Genomic DNA, 25,934 nt, shown 5'->3' with positions numbered 1-25,934 from the left:
ACACTATACAGACACAAAGGAATGCAATCCAACAATTACAACACTGAATACTCTGATTTCAAAGCTAATTAAGGAACTTACTTTTTTGCTAATCAGACAACATACACCTTATGAGGCACACTAACTTTGGTCTATAATAATGGCAACATACAAAATATTTAAAATAGGGAGGAAAAGAAATTTAAAAAGTATTTCTCAGTGTGTAAAGGATGATATTGTCCATATTTTAAAATTTCAACTTTCATGTGAGACCAAAGAGAGAGATGTTCAGTTGGTGCAAAATTTATATTTTGGGTAGTGCATTACCTAATTTAACTCGTAAGGTCAGTTTAGTGGGACACCATAAGTACATGGAATCTTGAATAGGGCATGAGATTTTGTTGGTTTGTCCAGGTTAGTGTGCTTCCTTAATGTATCCCAGAGTAATTCTGGCAGTGAATAAAGAAATATTTGCAAAGTCCCCTTCATGAACTGGGGAGAAAAGAGGAAATATTCAATTTCTTATTTGGAGAACACATCAGTAGGCTGAACCGTAGATCTTGGTGTTTGACCCTATGAAAATTATTCCTGCAAATGACAGGCTAAGCCAACTAAATATTAGGCCTAAGAGTCACCCCCAGAAAACCTCTTTTGCTCAGATGTGGGCTCTCTCTCTAACTCTGCAGGTGAACTCACCGCCCTCCCCCCTACATGGGACATGATTCCAAAGGTGTAAATCTCCCTGAAAACATGAGACAGAAATCCCAGGATTTGCTGGGACCTAGCATCATGGTATTGTGAAAACCTTCTTGACTTAAATGGGGAAGAGAGAAATAAGACAAAATAAAGTTTCAGTGACTGAGATTTCAAACAGAGTCAAGAGGTTATCCTGGAGGTCTGGAGGTTATTCTTATGCATCATACAGATATCCCTTTTTAGTTTATGGTGCATTGGAGTGGCTGGAGTGAAGTATCTGAAACTTTTTTTTTCACATGGGCAGGCACTGGGAATTAAACTGGGTCTCTGGCATGGCAGGCGAGAACTCTGCCACTGAGCCACCATTGCCCGCCTGTACCTAAAACTTCTGAGTTGTGTTCTAGTAGCCTTGATTCTTGAAGATGATTGTATAACTATATAAGTTTCACAGTGTGACTTTTTGGTTGTGAAAATGTTGCATCTGATGCTCCTTTTATCCAGCTTATGGACAGATGAATAAAAAAATTTATAAATAATAGGGGGGATAAGGGTAAATAAATTGGGTAGATGGAAATACTAGTGGTCAATGAGAGGGAGGGGTAAGGTGTATGGGATGTATGAGGTTTTTTAAATTTTTTTTATTTCTTTTTCTAGAATGATGCTAATGTTCTTAAAAATGATCACAGTGGTGAATATATGATTAAATGATGATATTGTGAGCCATATATGGACTGTATGTGTGTGAAGATTTGTCAATAAAAATATTTTTAAAAAAGTAATCCACATTGTTAACTGTTTCTGAGTATGACGGAATCCGGGGTCTTTACCTAGGCATTGAAGCACAGAGATTTTCAGCACAAATGTTCTGTTATAAACCATGATACTAGACATTTTCAGACACATGAAAAAATAGTTGTCCCCTAAAAAGAATTAGAATGAGCAGGGTGTACAATTGCTAAGCTGAAAATTCTAACTATCCAAAAAGTGAAAACTTACATTTATTTTTAAAAAGTATTTATTCATCAAGAAAAGAGTTATATGATAATATACTGGAGACTGTGGTAAACACTGAGGATATAGTGTTGACTAAGTCAGACATGATCCATACCTTCTTAAGGAGATTAGCAGGCAGAAATAATTGTAATGTTCAAATCTACTATACTTAATGTAACAATTTTTATATCATTCTGGATTAAACTAATTCATTCATTTATTGCATAAAGATGGATTCTCCCCCTACTAAGAGACCCCACAAAGAACTGTAAATCTACAAAGCCACTGAGGCCACACCCCTCCCCCATGGCTACAGCAGGCTGATTCCCAGAGAGGAATGGAAACAGATTTCACTAGCAGCAAGGGCTTAGCTCAGCTAAGCTCCAATTGCAGAATTAATCAACAAATTCTGATGACTAAAAACAGGCCCCCAGCACAGAGAAACCTGGAATAACCACTAAAGGTACTATGAGCTTTTGCCTTGGCAGAGATGGGGCAGGGCTGATGGAAAAAAAAAACAAAACACAACAAACAATGAAAGACTTTCTTTTTGAGTCAGACAGCACAAAATACTGGAAAACGTCTGGACCTCAAGAAACAGGAACACATTGAGCCTGGAGATACACAGAGCCATGAACCAACTTGAGCTCTTGCTTGACAAACAGGACGAGCAGGGGTGAGGATCAGAAAAGGCTTTTCTTCTTTCTTTCTCCTCAACAGCTCATTAGATTGAACTGGAAGCAATCTTAGGCTCCAGAACTGCCCCAAGCAAGGGTAGAATTAAGTTTTTCTGACAGGCAAAGTAACTAGTCAGATGAAAGGAGTTAATTTCCTAAATGATGTATCATCCCCAAGAGAAAGGTGGAACCCAGATCAAGTGGAATCCCTTCTTCAAGGAATTCAGGCATCAGGGAGTGGAAGACTGAAGCAATTAATGCCATCCTACAATCTCACCACTGTCTCAACCATGCCCTAAGAAGGGAGAGTCAGCTGAACTTAAAGGCACCACATCTCTTTACACTGGTGGGAAGCCATGGGGAGACAAGTGCCACATGCTGAGCAGGATAGGAAAAGCAGAGTCTAGAGGCTTCATAGGAAAGTCTGTCAACCTGCTGGGTCTCACCCTCAGGAAAACTCAATGCTGGTTACACTTTCTTTCTGAGACATGGGCTTGTCTGGTTGGGGGAAATCTGACTGGGGTCTATAATATCTCAGGAGACCCTCCTCAAAAAAAAAAAAAGCTCCATATAGGCACAGCAAGAAACAGAAAAATTCTCATCAGTTAAATAGAACACATGCTAAAGGTGTAGAAAAAGTTGAGCTGAATGTCAAAGAACTGATAGTAAACAAACCCATCCAGCAAGAAAACCCTAGGTAAAAGAGTTAAAACAATTTTTTAAATAAACTTTTTTATAAAGAGTTCTATCACTTCTATCTAATGAAATCAAATTAGATTAATCAAACTAGATGGCAGCAAAAAAATAACAAGCCATACTAGGAAAATCGAAGATTAGATATGATATACAAAATGCAAAAGGCAACATGGTAGAAGAAAGTACTGCCCTTACAGTAATAACACTAAATGAGAATGGATTAAACTCACCAACCAGAAGACATAGACTGGCAGAATGGAATAAGAAACAGGACCCATCTATATGTAGTTTACAGGAAACGCATCTTAGACCCAAGGATAAACATAGGTTGAAAGTGAAAAGTTGGGAAAAGAGATTTCATGCAAAGAACAATCAGAAAAGAGCAGGAGTAGCTATACTAATACCCAACAAATTAGACCTCAAATGTAAAATAATCAAAAGAGACAAAGAAGGACACTATGTATGAATAAAAGGAACAATTCAACAAGAAGACATAATAATCATAAATAATTATGTAATCAGCCAGAGTGCTCCAAAATATATGAGGCAAGCACTGAAAACACTGAAAAGAGAAATAGATACATCTACCATAATAGTTGGAGACTTCAATTCCCTGCTCTCATCAATGCACAGAACATCTAGACAGAGGATCAATAAAGAAACAGAGAATTTGAATAACAGAATAAATGAGCTAGACTTAACAGACATTTTATCTAACATTATATCCCACAATAGCAGGATACACCGTTTTCTCAAGTGCTTATGGATCATTCTCAAGGATAGACCATATTCTGGGTCACAAAGCAAGTCTCAATAAATTTAAAAAGATTGAAATCATACAAAACACCTTCTCAGATCATAGAGGAATGAAGTTGGAAATCAATAATAGGCAGAGGGCCAGAAAATTCACAAATATATGGAGGCCTCAACAACACACTCTTAAACAACCAGTGAGTCAAGGAAGAAATTACAAGAGAAATCAGTAAATATCTCGAGGCAAATGAAAACAGGCATATCAAAATTTATGGGATACAGCAAAGGCAGTGCTAAGAGGGAAATTTATTACCCTAAATGCCTATATCAAAAAAGAAAAAAGTAAAAATGGAGGAATGAACTGCCCACTTGGAAGAACTAGAGAAAGAACAGCAAATTAACACCAAAGCAAGCAAAAGGAAAGAAATAACAAAGATTAGAGCAGAAATAAATGAAATTGAGAACAGAAAACAATCAAGAAAATCAACAAAACCAGAAGTTGGTTCTATAAGAAAATCAGTAAGATTGATGGACCCTTAGCAAAGCTGACAAAAAGAAGAAGAGAGAGGATGCAAACAAATAAAATCAGAAATGGAAGAGGAGACATAATCACTGACCCTGCAGAAATAAAGGAGGTAATGAGAGGATACTATGAACGACTTTATGCTAATAAACTAGACAATGTAGATGAAATGGACAACTTTCCAGAAAGGCATGAACAACCAACATTGACTCAAGAAGAAATAGATGACCTAAACAAACCAATCACAAGTAAAGAAATTGAATTAGTCATTAAGAAGTTCCCAAAAAAGAAAAGTCCAGGACCAGATGGCTTCACATGTGAATTCAACCCAACATTCAAGAAGGAATTAGTACCAATCTTGCTCAAAGTCTTCAAAAAAATTTAAGAGGATGGAAAGCTACATAACTCATACTATGAAGCCAACATCACCCTCATACCAAAGCCAGACAAAGATATTACAAGAAAAGAAAACTACAGGCCAATCTATCTAATGAATATAGATGCAAAAATCCTCAACAAAATTCTTGCAAATTGAATCCAGCAGCATATTAAAAAAATTATACACCGTGACCAAGTAGGATTCATTCCAGGTATGCAAGGATGGTTCAACATAAGAAAATCAATTTATGTAAACACCATATCAACAAATCAAAGCAGAAAAACCACATGATCATCTTGATTAGTGCAGAAAAGGCATTTGACAAAATTCAACATCCTTTCTTGTTGAAAACACTTCAAAAGATAGGAATAGAAGGGAACTTGTTCAAGATAATAAAGGGAATATACAAAAAACCCACAGCTAACATCATCCTCAAAAGGGAAAAACTGAAAAATTTCCCCTAAGATCAGGAAAAAGACAAGGATGCCTATTATCACTATTGTTATTCAATATTGTGTTGGAAGTTCTAGCCAGAGCAATTAGACAAGCAAAAGACATACAAGGTATCAAAATTGGAAAAAAAAAAAGTAAAGTTCTCACTGTTTGTAGATATATGATACCATATGTCAAAAATCCTGAAAAATCCACAGCAAAACTATTAGAACCAATAAACGAGTACAGCAAAGTGACAGGTTACAAGATCAACACTCGAAAACCTGTAGTGTTTCTATACACTAGTAATGAACAATCTCATGGGGAAATCATGAAAAAAAGTCCATTTACAATTGCAGCCAAAAGAATAAAATATTTAGGAATAAATTTAACTAAGGATACAAAAGACCTATACAAAGGAAACTACAAGAAATTGTTAAAAGAAATCACAGAAGACCTAAATAAATGGAAGGACATACTGTGTTCATGGATTGGAAGACTAAATATAGTTAAGATGTCAGTTCTGCCTGAATTGATTTAAAGATTCAATGCAATACCAATTAAAATCCCAAAAACTTACTTTTCAGAAATAGAAAAACCAATAAACAAATTTATCTGGAAGGGCCAGGTGCCCTGAATAGCTAATAGCTAAAATAGCTGAGAAAGAAAAACAAAGTCAGAGGTCTCACACTACCTGACTTTAAGGTGTATTAGGAAGCTACAGTGGTCAAAACAGCATGGTACTGGAATAAAGATAGATATACTGACCAATGGAATCGAATAGATTGTTTAGATATAGACCCTCTCATCTATGGACAATTGATCTTTGATAAGGCACTCAAGTCAACTCATCTGGGACAGAACAGTCTCTTCAATAAATGGTGCAGAGAACTGGAAATCCACATGCAAAAGAATGAAAGAGAGTCCATATCTCATCATACCCTATACAAAAATTAGCTCAAAATGGATAAAAAACCTAAACATCAGATCTAAGACCATAAAATTTTTAGAAGAAAATGTAGGGAAATATCTTATAAATGTTATAATAGGAGGCAGTTTCCTAAATCTTACACCCAAAGCCCGAGTTTGAAGAAGTAAAGAAATAAATGGGAACTCCTCAAAATTAAACTTATATGCATCAAGGAACTTTGTCAAGAAAGTAAAAACACAGCCTACACAATGGGAGACATTGGAAATGATATATCAGATAAAGGTCTAGTATTCTGAATATATAAAGAGATTGTTCAACTCAATAACAAAAAGACAAACAACCCAATTACAAAATGGGCAAAAGACATGAACAAACATTTCTCAGAAGAGGAAATACAAATGGCCAAAAGGTACATGAAAAGACAATCAACTTCTCTGGCTATTAGGGAAATGCAAATCAAAACCACAATGAGATATCATCTCACACCCACTAGAATGGCCATTATCAATAAAACAGAAATGACAAGTGCTGGAAAGAATGTGGGGAAATAGGCACACTTATCCATGGAGGGAATGTAAAATGGTACAACTGCTGTGGAAGGCAGTTTGGCAGTTCCTTAGGAAGCTAAGTATAGAATTGCCATATCATCTGGCAATACCATTGCTAGGTTTCTACTCGGAGGACATGAGGTCAACGACACAAACAGACATTTACACACAAATGTTTATAACAGCATTATTTACAATTGCCAAAAACTGGAAACAGCCAAAATGTCCATCAACAGATGAGTGGTTAAACAAGCTGGGGTATATACATATGATGGAATATTATGCAGCTGTAAGACAGAATAAAGTTATGAAGTATGTAACAACATGGATGGACCTGAGGACGTTATACTGAGTGAGATTAGCCAGAAACAAAAGGACAAATACTGTATGGTCTCACTGATAAGAACTAACATTAATGAATGAACTTGGATAATTTCAGTTAAGAACAGAGATCATCAGGAAATAGCAATAGGATAGATATTGGGGAGTTGGAGCAGAAGCAATACAGTTTGTGCAACTGGACTGATTGTAAAAATTCAGGAATGGATAGCACAATACTACCTAACTGTAATACAATAATGTTAGTACACTGAATGAAGCTGAATGTGAGAATGATAGAGGGAGGAGGGCTGGGGGCACAAATGAAATCGGAAGGAAAGATAGATGATAAAGATTGAGATGGTATAATCTAGGAATGCCTAGAGTCTACAATGATAGTGACTAAATGTAGAAATTAAAAAATGTTTTTGCATGAAGAACAAAGGAATGTCAATATTGCAGTGTTGAAAATAGATGGCGTTCCTGGAAGATGGCGGCTTAGTAAGACGCGCGGATCTTAGTTTCTTCTCCAGGACACCTACTAGGGGAGTAGAAACGATACAGAAAGCACCCAAAGCCACAACAGAGATAAAAAAGACAGGGTACCCCATCCTGGAACGGCTGGCTGGCTGAGAGAAGCAGCTCGGGTGAGATCGCCGAGGCGCGCGGGCCTTACCGGGCGGGGTGGCAAGCGGCCAGAGTTACTCCCTTCCCCCTTCCCGGGCCGGCTGGGAGAATTGGAGAGGCGGTCCCCTGAAACCAAGGCGGCTGGCGCCCACACCACGCACAGCCCCCGGACCAACTGAGAGAATTGGATCGGAAACCCCCAGGCCGCGGAGAACGGTGACGGGTGGGGGAGGCCCCTTCCAAACCCGTGACACCCGGGGAACGTGCACTCTCTCGGGCGGGCCGCTGCCGCTGGCACCCTCCCGCCACGCTTGTTGCCCAGGGCCGACTAGGAAATTCGGACGGGCTCTTTCCCTGGCTGCGGCGACCAGCAACCCTCCCTGCGTTCGGACCGCAGGCCGGCTCAAGCCGCTTCGGCTAGCGAACCCCCAGGACGGCGAGAGTTTTACAAAGTTTAAGGTCCCACAGCACCTTTTACTGGTGGGACTCGCAGACAAACGTGTGCCACGAGCGCCACCTACTGGGCAGGATAAGAAAAACAGAACCCAGAGATTTCACAGAAAAATCTTCCAAACTTTTGGATCCAATACCCAGGGAAATCTGTCTAAATGCACAGACGCCAACAGAAGATAACGGATCACGCTCAAATAATTGAAAATATGGCCCAGTCAAAGGAACAAACCAATAGTTCAAATGAGATACAGGAGCTGAGACAACTAATGCTAAATATACGAACAGAAATGGAAAACCTCTTCAAAAACGAAATCGATAAATTGAGGGAGGACATGAAGAAGACATGGGCTGAACATAAAGAAGAAATAGAAAAACTGAAAAAGCAAATCACAGAACTTATGGAAGTGAAGGACAAAGTAGAAAAGATAGAAAAAACAATGGATACCTACAATGATAGATTCAAAGAGACAGAAGATAGAATTAGTGATTTGGAGGATGGAACATCTGAATTCCAAAAAGAAACAGAAACTATCGGGAAAAGAATGGAAAAATTTGAACAGGGTATCAGGGAAATCAAGGACAATATGAACCGCACAAATATACGTGTTGTGGGTGTCCCAGAAGGAGAAGAGAAGGGAAAAGGAGGAGAAAAACTAATGGAAGAAATTTTCACTGAAAATTTCCCAACTCTTATGAAAGACCTAAAATTACAGATCCAAGAAGTGCAGCGCACCCCAAAGAGATTAGACCCAAATAGGCGTTCTCCAAGACACTTACTAGTTAGAATGTCAGAGGTCAAAGAGAAAGAGAGGATCTTGAAAGCAGCAAGAGAAAAACAATCCATCACATACAAGGGAAACCCAATAAGACTATGTGTAGATTTCTCAGCAGAAACCATGGAGGCTAGAAGACAGTGGGATGATATATTTAAATTACTAAAAGAGAAAAACTGCCAACCAAGACTCCTATATCCAGCAAAATTGTGCTTCAAAAATGAGGGAGAAATTAAAACATTCTCAGACAAAAAGTCACTGAGAGAATTTGTGACCAAGAGACCAGCTCTGCAAGAAATACTAAAGGGAGCACTAGAGTCAGAACCAAAAAGACAGAAGAGAGAGGTATGGAGAAGAGTGTAGAAAGAAGGAAAGTCAGATATGATATATATATAATACAAAAGGCAAAATGGCAGAGGAAAATATTATCCAAACAGTAATAACACTAAATGTTAATGGACTGAATTCCCCAATCAAAAGACATAGATTGGCAGAATGGATTAAAAAACAGGATCCTTCTATATGCTGTCTACAGGAAACACATCTTAGACCCAAAGATAAACATAGGTTGAAAGCGAAAGGTTGGGAAAAGATATTTCATGCAAATAACAACCAGAAAATAGCAGGAGTGGCTATACTAATATCCAACAAGTTAGACTTCAAATGTAAAACAGTTAAAAGAGACAAAGAAGGACACTATATACTAATAAAAGGAACAATTAAACAAGAAGACATAACAATCATAAATATTTATGCACCGAACCAGAATGCACCAAAATACGTGAGGAATACACTGCAAACACTGAAAAGGGAAATAGACACAGATACCATAATAGTTGGAGACTTCAATTCCCCACTCTCATCAATGGACAGAACATCTAGACAGAGGATCAACAAAGAAATAGAGAATCTGAATATTACTATAAATGAGTTAGACTTAACAGACATTTATAGGACATTACATCCCACAACAGCAGGATACACCTTTTTCTCAAGTGCTCATGGATCATTCTCAAAGATAGACCATATGCTGGGTCACAAAGCAAGTCTTAACAAATTTAAAAAGATTGAAATCATACACAACACTTTCTCGGATCATAAAGGAATGAAGTTGGAAATCAATAATAGGCAGAATGCCAGAAAATTCACAAATACCTGGAGGCTCAACAACACACTCTTAAACAACGAGTGGGTCAAGGAAGAAATTGCAAGAGAAATTAGTAAATACCTCGAGGCGAATGAAAATGAAAACACAACATATCAAAACTTATGGGATGCAGCAAAGGCAGTGCTAAGAGGGAAATTTATTGCCCTAAATGCCTATATCAGAAAAGAAGAAAAGGCAAAAATGCAGGAATTAACTGTTCAATTGGAAGAACTGGAGAAAGAACAGCAAACTAATCCCAAAGCAAGCAAAAGGAAAGAAATAACAAAGATCAGAGTAGAAATAAATGAAATTGAAAATATGAAAACAGTAGAGAAAATCAATAAGACCAGAAGTTGGTTCTATGAGAAAATCAATAAGATTGATGGGCCCTTATCAAGATTGACAAAAAGAAGAAGAGAGAGGATGCAAATAAATAAGATCAGAAATGGAAGAGGAGACATAACTACTGACCTCACAGAAATAAAGGAGGTAATAACAGGATACTATGAACAACTTTACGCTAATAAATACAACAATTTAGAGGAAATGGACGGGTTCCTGGAAAGACATGAACAACCAACCTTGACTCAAGAAGACATAGATGACCTCAACAAACCAATCACAAGTAAAGAAATTGAATTAGTCATTCAAAAGCTTCCTAAAAAGAAAAGTCCAGGACCAGATGGCTTCACATGTGAATTCTACCAAACGTTCCAGAAAGAATTAGTACCAATTCTCTTCAAACTCTTCAAAAAAATCGAAGTGGAGGGAAAACTACCTAATTCATTCTATGAAGCCAACATCACCCTCATACCAAAACCAGGCAAAGATATTACAAAAAAAGAAAACTACAGACCAATCTCTCTAATGAATACAGATGCAAAAATCCTCAATAAAATTCTAGCAAATCGTATCCAACAACACATTAAAAGAATTATACATCATGACCAAGTAGGATTCATCCCAGGTATGCAAGGATGGTTCAACATAAGAAAATCAATTAATGTAATACACCATATCAACAAATCAAAGCAGAAAAATCACATGATCATCTCAACTGATGCAGAGAAGGCATTCGACAAGATTCAACATCCTTTCCTGTTGAAAACACTTCAAAAGATAGGAATACAAGGGAACTTCCTTAAAATGATAGAGGGAATATATGAAAAACCCACAGCTAATATCATCCTCAATGGGGAAAAATTGAAAACTTTCCCCCTAAGATCAGGAACAAGACAAGGATGTCCACTATCACCACTATTATTCAACATTGTGTTGGAGGTTCTAGCCAGAGCAATTAGACAAGAAAAAGAAATACAAGGCATCAAAATTGGAAAGGAAGAAGTAAAACTATCACTGTTTGCAGACGATATGATACTATACGTCGAAAACCCGGAAAAATCCACAACAAAACTACTAGAGCTAATAAATGAGTACAGCAAAGTAGCAGGTTACAAGATCAACATTCAAAAATCTGTAGCATTTCTATACACTAGTAATGAACAAGCTGAGGGGGAAATCAAGAAACGAATCCCATTTACAATTGCAACTAAAAGAATAAAATACCTAGGAATAAATTTAACTAAAGAGACAAAAAAACCTATATAAAGAAAACTACAAAAAACTGCTAAAAGAAATCACAGAAGACCTAAATAGATGGAAGGGCATACCGTGTTCATGGATTGGAAGACTAAATATAGTTAAGATGTCAATCCTACCTAAATTGATTTACAGATTCAATGCAATACCAATCAAAATCCCAACAACTTATTTTTCAGAAATAGAAAAACCAATAAGCAAATTTATCTGGAAGGGCAGGGTGCCCCGAATTGCTAAAAACATCTTGAGGAAAAAAAACGAAGCTGGAGGTCTCGCGCTGCCTGACTTTAAGGCATATTATGAAGCCACAGTGGTCAAAACAGCATGGTATTGGCATAAAGATAGATATATCGACCAATGGAATCGAATAGAGTGCTCAGATATAGACCCTCTCATCTATGGACATTTGATCTTTGATAAGGCAGTCAAGCCAACTCACCTGGGACAGAGCAGTCTCTTCAATAAATGGTGCCTAGAGAACTGGATATCCATATGCAAAAGAATGAAAGAAGACCCATCTCTCACACCCTATACAAAAGTTAACTCAAAATGGATCAAAGATCTAAACATTAGGTCTAAGACCATAAAACAGTTAGAGGAAAATGTTGGGAGATATCTTATGGATCTTACAACTGGAGGCGGTTTTATGGACCTTAAACCTAAAGCAAGAGCACTGAAGAAGGAAATAAATAAATGGGAACTCCTCAAAATTAAACACTTTTGTGCATCAAAGAACTTCATCAAGAAAGTAGAAAGACAGCCTTCACAATGGGAGACAATATTTGGAAATGATATATCAGATAAAGGTCTAGTATCCAGAATTTATAAAGAGATTGTTCATCTCAACAACAAAAAGACAGACAACCCAATTACAAAATGACAGCCAACCCAATTACAAAATGGGAAAAAGACTTGAACAGACACCTCTCAGAAGAGGAAATACGGATGGCCAAGAGGCACATGAAGAGATGCTCAATGTCCCTGGCCATTAGAGAAATGCAAATCAAAACCACAATGAGATATCATCTCACACCCACCAGAATGGCCATTATCAACAAAACAGAAAATGACAAGTGCTGGAGAGGATGCGGAGAAAGAGGCACACTTATCCACTGTTGGTGGGAATGTCAAAGGGTGCAACCACTGTGGAAGGCAGTTTGGCGGTTCCTCAAAAAGCTGAATATAGAATTGCCATACGACCCAGCAATACCATTGCTAGGTATCTACTCAAAGGACTTAAGGGCAAAGACACAAACGGACATTTGCACACCAATGTTTATAGCAGCATTATTTACAATTGCAAAGAGATGGAAACAGCCAAAATCTCCATCAACAGAAGAGTGGCTAAACAAACTGTGGTATATACATACGATGGAATATTATGCAGCTTTAAGACAAGATAAACTTATGAACCATGTAATAACATGGATGGACCTAGAGAATATTATGCTGAGTGAATCCAGCCAAAAACTAAAGGACAAATACTGTATGGTCCCACTGATGTGAACGGACATTCGAGAATAAACTTGAAATATGTCATTGGTAACAGAGTTCAGCAGGAGTTAGAAAGAGGGTAAGACAATGGGTAATTGAAGCTGAAGGGATACAGACTGTGCAACAGGACTAGATACAAAAACTCAAAAATGGACAGCACAATAATACCTAATTGTAAAGTAATCATGTTAAAACACTGAATGAAGCTGCATCTGAGCTATAGGTTTTTGTTTTGTTTTGTGTTGTTTTGTTTTGATTTTACTATTATTACTTTTATTTTTTTCTCTATATTAACATTCTATATCTTTTTCGGTTATGTTGCTAGTTCTTCTAAACCAATGCAAATGTACTAAGAAATGATGATCATGCATCTATGTGATGATGTTAAGAATTAATGATTGCATGTGTAGAATGGTATGATCTCTAAATGTTGGGTTAATTTCTTTTTTTCCGTTAATTTAAAAAAAAAAAAAAGAGAAGGGATAATTGGAGCTGAAGGGATACAGACTGTACAACGGGACTGGATATAAAAACTCAGAAATGGACAGCACAATACTACCCAATTGTAATGCAATTATGTTAAAACACTGAATGAAGCTGCATGTGAGGTATAGGTTTTTTGTTTTTGTTTTTTTTGTTTTTTTTCTTTCTATTATTGTTTTAATTCTTATTCTGTTGTCTTTTTATTTCTTTTTCTAAATCGATGCAAATGTACTAAGAAATGATGAATATGCAACTATGTGATGTTATTAAGAATTACTGATTGTACATGTAGATTGGAATGATTTCTAATTGTTTTGTTAATTCTTTTTTTAATTAATAAAAAAAAAAGAAAATAGATGGCAATTTATATTTTAAAACTTCAACTTATGTGTGAGACTAAAGCAAAAAATGTTTATTTGGTACAAAATTTATATTTTGACTAGTGCATCTCCTAAAATAACTTATGTGGACAGCTTAATTGAAAACCATAATACATGGAACCTTGAATAGGGCATGAGATTTTGTAGGGTTGTCCAGAGTGTACCCTGATAAATCCCAGAGTGATTTGAAAAGTGAATAAAAAATATTTGCAAAGCCCCTTGGGAGAATGGTGAGAAAGGAGGAAAATTCAACTTCCCCATGTGGAGAATTCCTGATATTCTCACAAGTCGTGGGGACAACCAAAGCAATAGGCTGAGCCTTCAAACTTGGGGTTTGTTTATATGAAACTTATTCCCGCAAAGGATAGGGTAAGCCTACTATAAAATTAGGCCTAAGAGTCACCCCCAAAAGAACCTCTTTAGTTGCTCAGATATGGCCTCTCTCTCTCAGCCAAAAGGACAAGCAAACTCACTGCCCTCCCCCTCTCTACATGGGACATGACTCCCAGGGGTGTGGACCATCCTGGCAACATGGGACAGAAATCCTAGAATGAGCTGGAACTCAGAATCAAGGGATTGAGAAAACCTTCTTGACCAAAAGGGGGAAGAGAGAAATGAGACAAAATAAAGTATCAATGGCTGAGAGATTTCAAACAGAGTTGAGGGGTTATCCTGGAGGTTATTTTTACACATTATATAGATATCACCTTTTTAGTTAAGGTTTATTGGAGAGGTTGGAGGGAAGACCCTGAAAATGTAGAGCTGTGTTCCAGTAGCCATGTTTCTTGAAGATGATTGTATAATGATACAACTTTCACAATGTGATTGTGTGATTATGAAAACCTTGTGTCTGATGCTTCTTTTATCTATATAGTATGGACAGATGAGTAATACATATGGATTAAAAATAAATAAATAATAGGGGGAAAAATGTTAAAAGAAATTTAGTAGATTAAAATGCTAGTGATTGATGAAAGGGAGTGATAAGGCGTATAGAAAAAAAAGCAGGAAATAAAGGCTGAAATACATCAGGTTGATGGAAATACTAACAGTCAATGAGAGGGAGGGGTTAGGTTTGCGGTATGCATGAGTTTTTTTCTTCTTTTTATTTCTTTATCTAGGAATTGATGCAAATGTTCTAAGAAATGATCATGGTGATGAATATACAACTATGTGATGATATTGTGAGTTATTGATTATACACCAAGAATGGAATGATCATATGGTAAGAATGTTTGTGTTTGTATGTTGTTATGTTTTAAAAAATAAAAAATTAAAAAAATGAAGTTTAAAATATTTTCAGACAGACGCTGAGTTTGTGAATAAGAAACATACTCTATCAGAAATACTAAAGGGGGCACTACAGGCAGATAGGAAAGAAATGAAGTTGTGAGGTATGCAATGATGTGAATGAACCTGGAAGACAATTATGTGAGTGAAATAAGCCAGAAGAAAAGGACAAATATTTTATGGTCCCACTAAAGTAAACTAACTATAATGAGCAAACTCTGAGATTTAAATTCAAGATCAGAGATTATCAGGAGAAAGAAATGGAGATAGATCACCTACTCTCTGAAACCAAAGGAAGAGTGGTCTATATTGTCCCAAACCCAATTTTTTTTTTCAGAAGCATATAATCTAACTTAACCTGTCTGGATAGATGAACAACCCAAACACATGAACCCCAGAATGGGAATGAGGGTTTATAATTCTGTATAGATTAATGCTACGACTAGATAAATCCCAGAGTATGTTGAGCATACTTGCCTTGAGGAAGAGGAGAAAAAAATATGGAGCTATTGAACATTACCACTGGGGAAGCCCTAGATACTGTCTAAAACATTAGAGACTCCCAAGGCAACAGGCCAAGCCCTTGATCTGGAGGCTTGCTCTTGTGAAGCTTATTTATGTAGCAGAGAAGCTAAGCCTATCAAAGTTAGGCCTAAGAGTTTTTTTTACAGGGGACCTCTTTCATTGCTCAGATGTGGCCTCTCTGTCTCTAAGCTTGACTCTTCAAGTAAAATAATTACTCTCCCCCCTTCATGGGACATGACATCCAGGGTTGAAAGTCTCCCTGGCAAAGTGGGATATGACTCTCAGGGAATAGCCTGGGCACTGTGGGATTGACAATGCCTTCCTTACCAAAATCGGGAATAGAATTGTAACAAAGTAAGATATCAGTGGCTGAGAGAGTTCAAATAGAGTCGAGAGGCTATTCTGGAGGCTACTCCTATGCAAGCTTCAGCTAGATATTGCTATTTCCCATGGTTTGCCAAATTCCAACCAAAACCATTCCTGCTAAACTGAAGAACACCTATGGCTCTATCTTAGATTCTACAATGTTTCCATGCACTATGGTTACTTTCTAGAAACATATAACCACCAGATAGGAGTCTAGGTCAGATAAGTCCTGAGACCCAGGGGTGCCAGCCTTTTCAGAACATCAGTTAGTTCCATTCCCCTATCTCATATTATTGACAACCCTTTCCAACATGAAAAAGTTAGAACAGGCATAGTCCAAATACCCCTAAAGATTGGAAGAAAGATCAAAGGAGAAGGAGTTGAAGAAGATAGGATTTAACAAATGAGTATGACAGCTGACTCCAGTGTCTTGGAGTACCTAGAAGGGAAAACCTAAAATTGAACTGATAGTTTAGGAAAACCTAAAATTGGTATGGAACTGTAATATACCAAACTCTGAAATCTGTTCTATAACTAATTGTTGCAGTGTGCTTTGAAATTTTTGCTTTTTGGAATATATGTTATTTTCACATTAAAAAATCAAAACAAAAAGAGGAGATAGAAAGAGGGCAGAGATTGGGCAACTGATGTTTAAGGAGTACAGAATGTTTAATAAGGTAGATTGTAAAGGTTTAGAAATGAATAGCACAATACTGTGTGATGATAAAACACATTTTAAATGTAACTAACAAAGCTGTAAGTATGGTTGAATGAAGAAGCCTGGAGTCATGTATATGTCACTGGATAGAAAGCTAGAAGATAAAAACTGGAACTGTATAAGTTCACGAACCTAGAGTGGACAATGATAGTGGTTAACTGTACAAATATAAGAGTTTTTACATGAACTAGCATAAACATATGTCACTACTACAAGGTGTTAATAATAGGGTGTTTTGTGGGAAAAAAGTGTAATTAACGTAAACCAAGGTCTGTAGTTAACAGTAACATTGTAATATTCATTCATTAATTGTAACAAAGGCACTATAACTAATCCAAACATCAATAATAGGGGGAGATAGGGGTATGGGACTTTTTTTTTTAAGAAATGATAATGTTCTCTATTGACTGTAGTGGTGAATATATTAACTATGTGATTATTCTAAAAGGCACTGATGAACACTTAGGATGTATTGTATAGTGTGTGAGTAAAACTGTTTTTATATAAAAAAAGTGTATGAGGGCCCTCCCGAACAGTGAACAATCCTTTGAAGAAAGAATAATGAAGTATTCTAAGATTGCTGCTGGTCTGCCCAGATTTCTCAGACAAAAGTTTAAAGAAGAATATCTTGTTTCCATACTTATTAGATTCTGTTGCTTAGCCTATTGGTCCCTGCTACTTTTATGTTCTAATTAGCATTTTATTTAGTGAATCCAGAGTATTCTTTTAGAAGAAACATATCAAGTCTGATCATGCTCAGAATCTTTACATCTTTGGAAGGAGTAAATAGCCAGATGGTGTTCCATTCTGATTATGGCTTAGGGAGTACATTGGCATTAGGCAATACAATTCATTGTATGCCAATTTAAATACAATTCATATTAGAAGATACAATTCCTTGTATGCCAATACAAGACACTGGCATTAGGAAATACAATTCTAATACCCATTTAGGATGGACTCTCTGGCCAAGATTTTAAAGACCTGTTGCAAAGGCCAACACTTATGAGTATTCTGGCTAGAGAAGACTGTCAGTTTCCACAAACCCAGCCAAGGGGGTTGACCATAGAAGGGCCAAGCTGCTCAGTGTTTCCTAAATTAGACAGTTAATTATTTTTATATCATTTGGATTATCTAGCATATTTTTCTATAAATTGATAAGATTAGCTTCATTTAACCTTTCTGTAAGGTAATTTTATTGAGAACTATATTCACATACCATATAACTATCCAAAGTGTACAATCAATGGTTCACAGTATCATCATATAGCTGTGATTCATCACCACAATTTTTGAACATTTTCATTACTCCAAAAGAAAAATAATAATAAAAATGAAAAAGAACACCCAAAACATCCCATACCCTTAATCCCCCTCCACCATTATTTGTTTATTTTTTTGCCCTTGTTTTTTTACTCATCTGTCCATACTCTGGGTAAAGAGTATCAGTCACAAGGTTTTCGCAATTATGTGGTCACACTGTAAAAGATATATAGTTATAAAATCATCTTCAAGAATCAAGGCTACTGGAATACAGTTCAACAGTTCCAGGTATTTCCTTCTAGCTACTCTAATATATTAAAAATTAAAAAGGGATATCTATATGCTGAGTAAGAATTACCTCCAGAATGACCACTTGACTCTATCTGAAATCTCTTAGCCACTGATACTTTATTTGGTTTCATTCCTCTTCCCCCTTTAGGTCAAGAAGGCTTTCTCAATCCCACAATGTTGGGTCCAGGCACCTCCACTAGAGTCATGTCCCACGTTGTCAGGGAGACTTACAACACTGGGAGTCATGGTCCCATGTAGGACTGAGGGCAGTGAGTTTCACTGTTGAGCTGGCCTCGAGAGAGAGCCCACATTTGAGCAACAGACGAGATTCTCTGGGGGTGACTCAGGCATAATTATAAGTAAGTTTAGCTTCTCCTTTGCAGGAAGAAAAAGTTTCATACGGGTGAACCCCAAGATTGAGGATTCAGCCTATTAAATTGGAGTCCCCCATACTTGTGAGACTATCAGGTCTTTCCCAGGTGGGGAAGTTTAAAATTTCTAGATTTTCCCTTGTCCCTCAAAGGGTATTGGAAATATGTTTTTATTTTCTTCCCAGGTTACCATGGGTTTTATTGGGGTATAACACTAACCTGTACAAACCAACAAGATCTCATTCCTTATTCAAGGTTCATGTAATTATGGTGTTTGATAAACTGACAATACGAGTTAAATTAGATAGTATGCTACAGAAAATATAAATTTTTCACTTAATAAATATCTCTTCCTTTTGTCTCACACAGAAGTTGAAGTTTTAACACAAAGTCAATACAATCATTTACCCTTTAGTCTGATTTACATTAGTCCTAATCAGATCTGATTCATTCACATCTCTAACTGAAGTCTGATCTTTTTTATTCAGCTTTTTAAACAATTGTTGTATGGGGTAATGCTGAATTTCACAGCTCCAGAACTATAGCTCTGGGTCTCAGGTGTCACACAAATACTCAAAGTTCCAGGGACCGACCAGGTTATACATGGAGAACTCCGCATCTTAGAATTTAGAAATAACTGTTACAACTCAGGAATAAATATGACTACTGTAAGAGCTTATAATAATCTAGGAACCTTTACAGTAAACCTTCCCCTGATAACTAATGCTCTCAGATTCAATTCTCAGAGTTTGCACGTTACAGTTAGTCTATATTAACAAGGCATATAATGGTTGACTTTTTGTTTCTGGCTTATTTCACTCAACAAACTGTCCTCAAGGTCCATTCACCTCTTTGCATGCCTCACAACTTCACTCCTTCTTGCAGCCACTCAATATTTCATTGTATATATACATAACAGTCACCCTTCTGTTCTTTAATCGAGTACCCTTATGCTACCTCCATTCACTGCAAATTGTGAATAATATGGCCATAAACTCCAGTGTACAAGGGTCCATTCAGTCCCCGCTTTCAGTTCTTCCAAGTAATATACCTAATAAAGGGGCTGCTGCATCAAAATGTCAATCCTGTACTTAGCCTCCTCTGGAACCAGCACACTGCCCTCCAGATGGGATGCACCATTCTGCTTCTGTACCAACAGTGAATGGGTACATTTCTATGTTCACATTTTCTCCCGCACTTTTATCTTTCTGTTTATTTGTTTAAGTTTTATTCACACATGAAATAATCCATCCTTAGTAAATAATCAGTGGTTCCTGGTACAATTACATAGTTATGCATTCACCAGCACAGTCTATATGAGGACATTTTAATTTCCTCTGCAAATAAAGAGGAAGAGGAAGAGGAAGAAAAAAAAAAGAAATAAAAAATAAAAATAGAAATGTGAAACAACACATTTCCCATACCCATACCCATACCCATCCCTTATATACCCCTCTTATTGACAATGCTATGGTATATTGCCTTTGTTACATTTCCTGGTAGTATATTACAATATTACTGTTAGCTATAGACTCTAGTTTGCATTGATTGCATTTTTTTTCATATGCTATCCATTTTCAACACTGTGCTGGTTTAAAAGTGTTATGTAACCCAGAAAAGCCATGTCCTATAAGTGATTCAATATTGTAGGGTGGAAACCTTTGATTAGATTGTTTCCATAGAGAAGGACCCACTCAATTGTGGGTGTGACCTTTTGATTTGATGAATATGGAATCTGCCCATTCAAGGTGGGTCTTGATTAGTTTACTGGAGTCCTTTTAAAGAGGAGACATTTTGGAGAAAAAACAGTTGCTTCAGAGCTGACAGAAAGCAGACGCTTGGAGTGCTGACAGAGAGGACAGGCACCTAGGCATGGATGCTTGGAGATGCAGAGCCCAGCAGACTTCACCACATGCCTTTGCACAACATGCCAAGCAATCCAGAACCCAGAGTTGTGTCTCAGAGGAACTAAGTATAGACTCACAGATATTTAGAGAGGAAACCACTGACATCAGAAGCTGGAAGCAACCGACACAGAACAAGGACCAGGAGATGCTAGCCACATGTCCTCCCATATGAGCTGGTTTAAAAGGATTATGCACCCTTGAAAAGATGTGTTTTAATCCATATCCAATCTTGTGAGAGCAAACATTTCTTTTATTCCCTATTCAGTAATGTAGGTTAGAATATTTTAATTAGATTATCTCCATGGAGATGTGACACACCCAATTGTGGGTATTAACTTTCTTATTAGATGGAGATGTGACTCTACCCATTCCAGGTGGGTCTTGATTAGTTCACTGGAATCCTTTAAAAGAAGCATTTGAAGAAAGCTTGAGAATGATGAGAGAGCATAGAGCAGCAAGAACCATGAGAGCCCACACAGCCAGAGACCTTTAGAGGTGAAGAAGGAAACGCCCCTTCTTCGGGAAGGGAACTTCATGAAACAAGAAGCCTGGAGAGAAAGCTAACAGATGTAACCACATTCGCCATGTGCCTTTCCAGTTGAAAGAGAAACTAAACTTCATTGGCCTTTCTTGAGTGAAGCTAACCTCTTGTTGGCGCCTTACTTTGGACATTTTTATAGACTTGCTTTAATTAGAACATTTTCATGGCCTTAGAATTGTAAGCTTGTAACTTCATAAATTCCCCCTTTTAAAAGCCATTCTGTTTCTTATATATTGCATTCTGGCATCTAGCAAACTAGAATACCATGTGACAGACATCAGCCTTTCCTGAGTCAAGGTGTTTTTCTTTTCTGGATACTGTAGTTTGGAAATTTTTATGACCTTAGAGCTGTAAATCTGTAACTTAATAAATTCCCTACTTAAAAGCCATTCCACTTCTAACATATTGCATTCTGGCAGCATTAACAGGCCAAACAAACACCTTGCAATATTAACATTCATTTGTTTACTCACAAGTAAAATCATTTTAATATTTGTATACTAAATGACCATGATTGAGCATTCTAGGTTTTGCTAAGTAATAAAGTCCTAATATTTATCTACTATCTTTTCTTCTGGTGTCACACATGCCCCTAGCCTTCCTCTTTCAACCATACTCACATTTATGTTTATTCAGTGTATTTACAATATTGTGCTATCATCCCATACTATTGTATTATCCATTTCTAGACTATACAATCAATCCAGTTGAACATTCTTTACTCCTTCAGTATCAAATGCCTGATACCTCTTTCTATCTCCTGATAACCTATGTTCTTAACTTTAACTCTCAAAGTTCACTCATTAATGTTATTTCATATTAGTGATACCATACAGTATTTGTCGTTTTGTTTTTGGATAATTTCACTGGATATAATATCCTTAAGGTTCATCCATGATGTTCCATGCTTCATGGCTTCATTCTGTCTTACAAGCTACATAATATTTCATCTTAAGTATCCACCACAGTTTGTTTATCCACGCATCTGTTGATGGACTTTTGGGCTGTTTCCATCTTTTGGCAATCATGAATAATGCCACTATAAACATTTATGTGCAACTTTCCATCATGTCCCTGCCTTCATTTCCTCCAAATATACACCTAGTTATGGGATTGTTAGGTCATATGGGAAATCTATCCTTAGCTTTCTGAGGAACCACCAATCTGCCTGCCAGCTTGATTGCACCATTCTACATTCCTACCAATAATGAATAAGTGTGCCTCTTTCTCCACATCCATCTAGCACTTGTAATTTTCTGGTTTTTTTTTTTTTATAATGGTCATTTTGTAGGTGTGTGTGAATTTCTTACTGTGGTTTTGATTTGCATTTCCTAAACAGCCAGTAAGTGAGCATCTTTTCTTCTCTTTTGATGAATTCCATTTCATCTTTGGAAAAATGTCTGTCCATGTTTTATTTCCTCTCATTCATTCATTCATTCATTTTCTTAATGCCATTTTATTGAGATATATATTTACATAACATGTAATCATCCAAAGTGCATAATCACTGGTTCAGAGTACCATCATATAGCTGTGCACTCATCATCACAATAGATTTTTAACATTTTCATTACTTCAAAGAATAAAAATAATAAAAGTAAAAATGAACACCCAAAACATCTCATACCAACCATCTCCCCCTATAATTTATTTATTCTTTGTCATTTTTTTCCTTACTCATCTCTCCATTCCCTATCACACAGTTACACCTTAAAAAGCTATATAGTTATTCAAACATCTTCAAGAATCAAAGGTATTATATTACATTTCAACAATTTCAGGTATTTATCTCTAGCTACTCCAATACACCAAAATCAGCCAAGGAATATCTATATACTGCATAATTATAATCTCGAGTTATGCCAGTGGTGGGGGGGGGAACCAACCTCCATGGCTTGGGAGACTTAACAGTTCTGCATGGTGATCTTGGCTGTTCCATGCATTCCTGACAGGTGTACAATGCATGTCTGGTCACATAAAATCCCCCAAACAGTTATTGCAACAGTTCCTGGCTACTTACTAGCTGTCCTAGAGGACTAACTTAACTCCACACCTCACTATGCTGCTATCTTGCTCCACCACCTCACCATTTCCCCTGCATCCTCATTTACTTTTTTTCTTTTAACTTTTTCTTTTACTGTATAGTATAACATATATACAAAACAAAGAAATAAAAAAGCAATAGTTTTCAAAGCAATCTTCAACAAGTAGTTACAGGACAGATCCCAGAGTTTGTCATGGGCTATTATACTATCCTCTCATATTTTTTCTTCTAGCTGCTCCAGATTATAGGAGGCTAGAGGGTTTAAATACTTTTTTTTATCAGAACAATTGATTTTTTCCTTCTTTTCTGTGAAAAATAACATATATACAAAAAAGCTATAAATTTCAAAGCATAGCACCACAAGTAGTTGTAGAACATATTTCAAAGTTTAACATGGGTTATAATTTCACAATTTTAAATATTTATTTCTAGCTGCTCTGAAATACTGGAGACTAAAAGACACATAAATCCAATGATTCAGCATTCATATTCATTTGTTAAATCCCACCTTCTCTGTATAACTCCACCATCACCTTTGATCCCTCCATCCCTCTCTTTAGGGTGCTTGGGCTATGGTAATTCTAAATTTTTCATATTGTCACTCATATGTGGTAGGGAGATGGAACCATCTGATGTTCTGGAGAGGCTGGGCTAGGTTTCAGGACTTATCTGGACCAGGGACACATCTGGAGTTTGTACGTTTCTGGAAAGTTACTCTAGTGCATGGAACACTTCTGAAATCTTATGTATTGCCCTAAGTGTTCTTTAGGATTGGATGGAATCCTCCTGGTTGGGGGTTGACAGGTTATGGTATGTAGCAAGATCTAAGAGCAACCTCCAGAGTAGCCACTCAACACTATTTGAACTCTCTGCCAACATACTTTAGTAATTGCACTTCTTTTCCCCCTTTTGGTCAGGATGGAATTGTTAATCCCAGGATGCCAGGTCTGAATTCATCCCTGGGAGTCATCTCCCATGTCACCAGGGAGACTTTCACCCCTGGATGTCATGTCCCACATAAGGAGGAGGGCAATGATTTCACTTGCAGACTTGGGCTTAGAGAGACTGAGACCACATCTGAGCAACAAAAGAGGTGCTCCAGAAGTAACTCTTAGGCATGCCTATAGGTAGTCTAAGCTTCTTCTTTACCTACATAAGCTTCACAAGAGTTAAGCCTCCTGATCGAGGGCATGGCCTATTGATTTGCGTGTCCCTAAATTTTGACACAGTATCAGGGGATTCCCTGATGGTAAGGTTTAATTGTTCCATATTCTTTCTCCCCTCCCTTTGTCCCAAAGTTTCAAAGGGGACTTTGCCAATACTTTTTGATTATCTGCTTAATATACTCTATGATATTTCCAGGCATTACAATAAACTATACAGGATTAAAGGGCCTCTTTCTTATTCTGTGCTTCCTGTGTTTCAGTTGTTCAGATGACACAGATAGGCTGAATTAGATTATGCACTACAATTTCAGTTCTAGATTAAATAAACCTTTCTTCCATTGGTCTCAATGAGTATGTGTGGTTATAAAATATAGACACTGTCTTCCTTACCCCTATCTTTTGAATTACTTTAACCCCAACCTGTTCGGCTTCATTCTTATCTCTAAATATCAGTTTACATATATAAAACAGCCTCTCAAATCCAAAAATAATATTCACCACTCCAGACTTAATGTGTCTGCACTAAAAGCTTACAACCTCGGCCCCGGTTTTCTTATAGGCATTTTCTAAAGGTGACCATACCATTGTTGTTTTTTTTGTTTCTGGCTTATTTTGTCTCACCAAATGTCCCACCTGTTCATTCACATCATTGCATGCCTCATGAAATTGTTCCTTTTTGTAGCAGCACAACCTTCGTTTATAAGTTTACACTATCGTTCACCAATCTACTTGGATTGTGCATCCTTCTGCCATCTACATTCATCGGGCATCATGTAGAAGGCCCAAAGTCCACAGTCTGTCACCATTCTCAATTTTAGAAAATTTCATTGTTCCCAAGAGACAGAAAACCAATAAACACACCCTCGCCAAATAAGAAATATAAACCTCCTCTTAACTATTGTCCCTCACCCCAGTATTTACCTCTGCTGTTACTGTGGTAGTGCTGATGGTTTATTTTTGAACATAGCTCATAAAAAAGCATGCAATAGCAGTTTTCCCCTGTACCCTGGACTTAAACACTCGCTATACAAGAATGATATCTTTGAAGTAATTCTTATGAGAACTCATTCATATTTAAGTGTGAATCCATGCGACAAGTAGGTCTATAAAACCCCTTTTAGTCTTGCTCATCTTCAATATGGTAATATTACTTCTAGACCCACTAGAGAATCACCTTCACTCCTATCTATTCCTTTACATTGGAGTTCAACCTCATTAGCTAACGGTTCACCCATCTCTAGCTTCTATGTGTCTCTAAGTCCCCTATATTCTGTATTATAAGCCTCTGAGTATATCTTTAGGCTGGTCATAAAAGTAGAATCACACAGTATCTTTCCTTTTGTGTCTAGCTAACTTCACTCAGCATTACGTCCTCAAGGCTCATCCATCTTGTCATGTGCTTCAGGACGTCATTTTGTCTTACTGCTGCATAATATTCCATCATATGTATATATCACATTTTGTTGATCCACTCATCTGTTGATGGGCATTTGGTTTGTTTCCATCTTTTGGCAACTGTGAATAATGTTGCAATGAACATTGGTGTGCAATGCTGCTTTCAGCTCTTCTGG

This window comes from Tamandua tetradactyla, chromosome 16, assembly GCF_023851605.1.
Source record: "Tamandua tetradactyla isolate mTamTet1 chromosome 16, mTamTet1.pri, whole genome shotgun sequence".
NCBI classification, from domain to species: domain Eukaryota; kingdom Metazoa; phylum Chordata; class Mammalia; order Pilosa; family Myrmecophagidae; genus Tamandua; species Tamandua tetradactyla.
Note: the sequence above shows the minus strand (reverse complement) of the source record.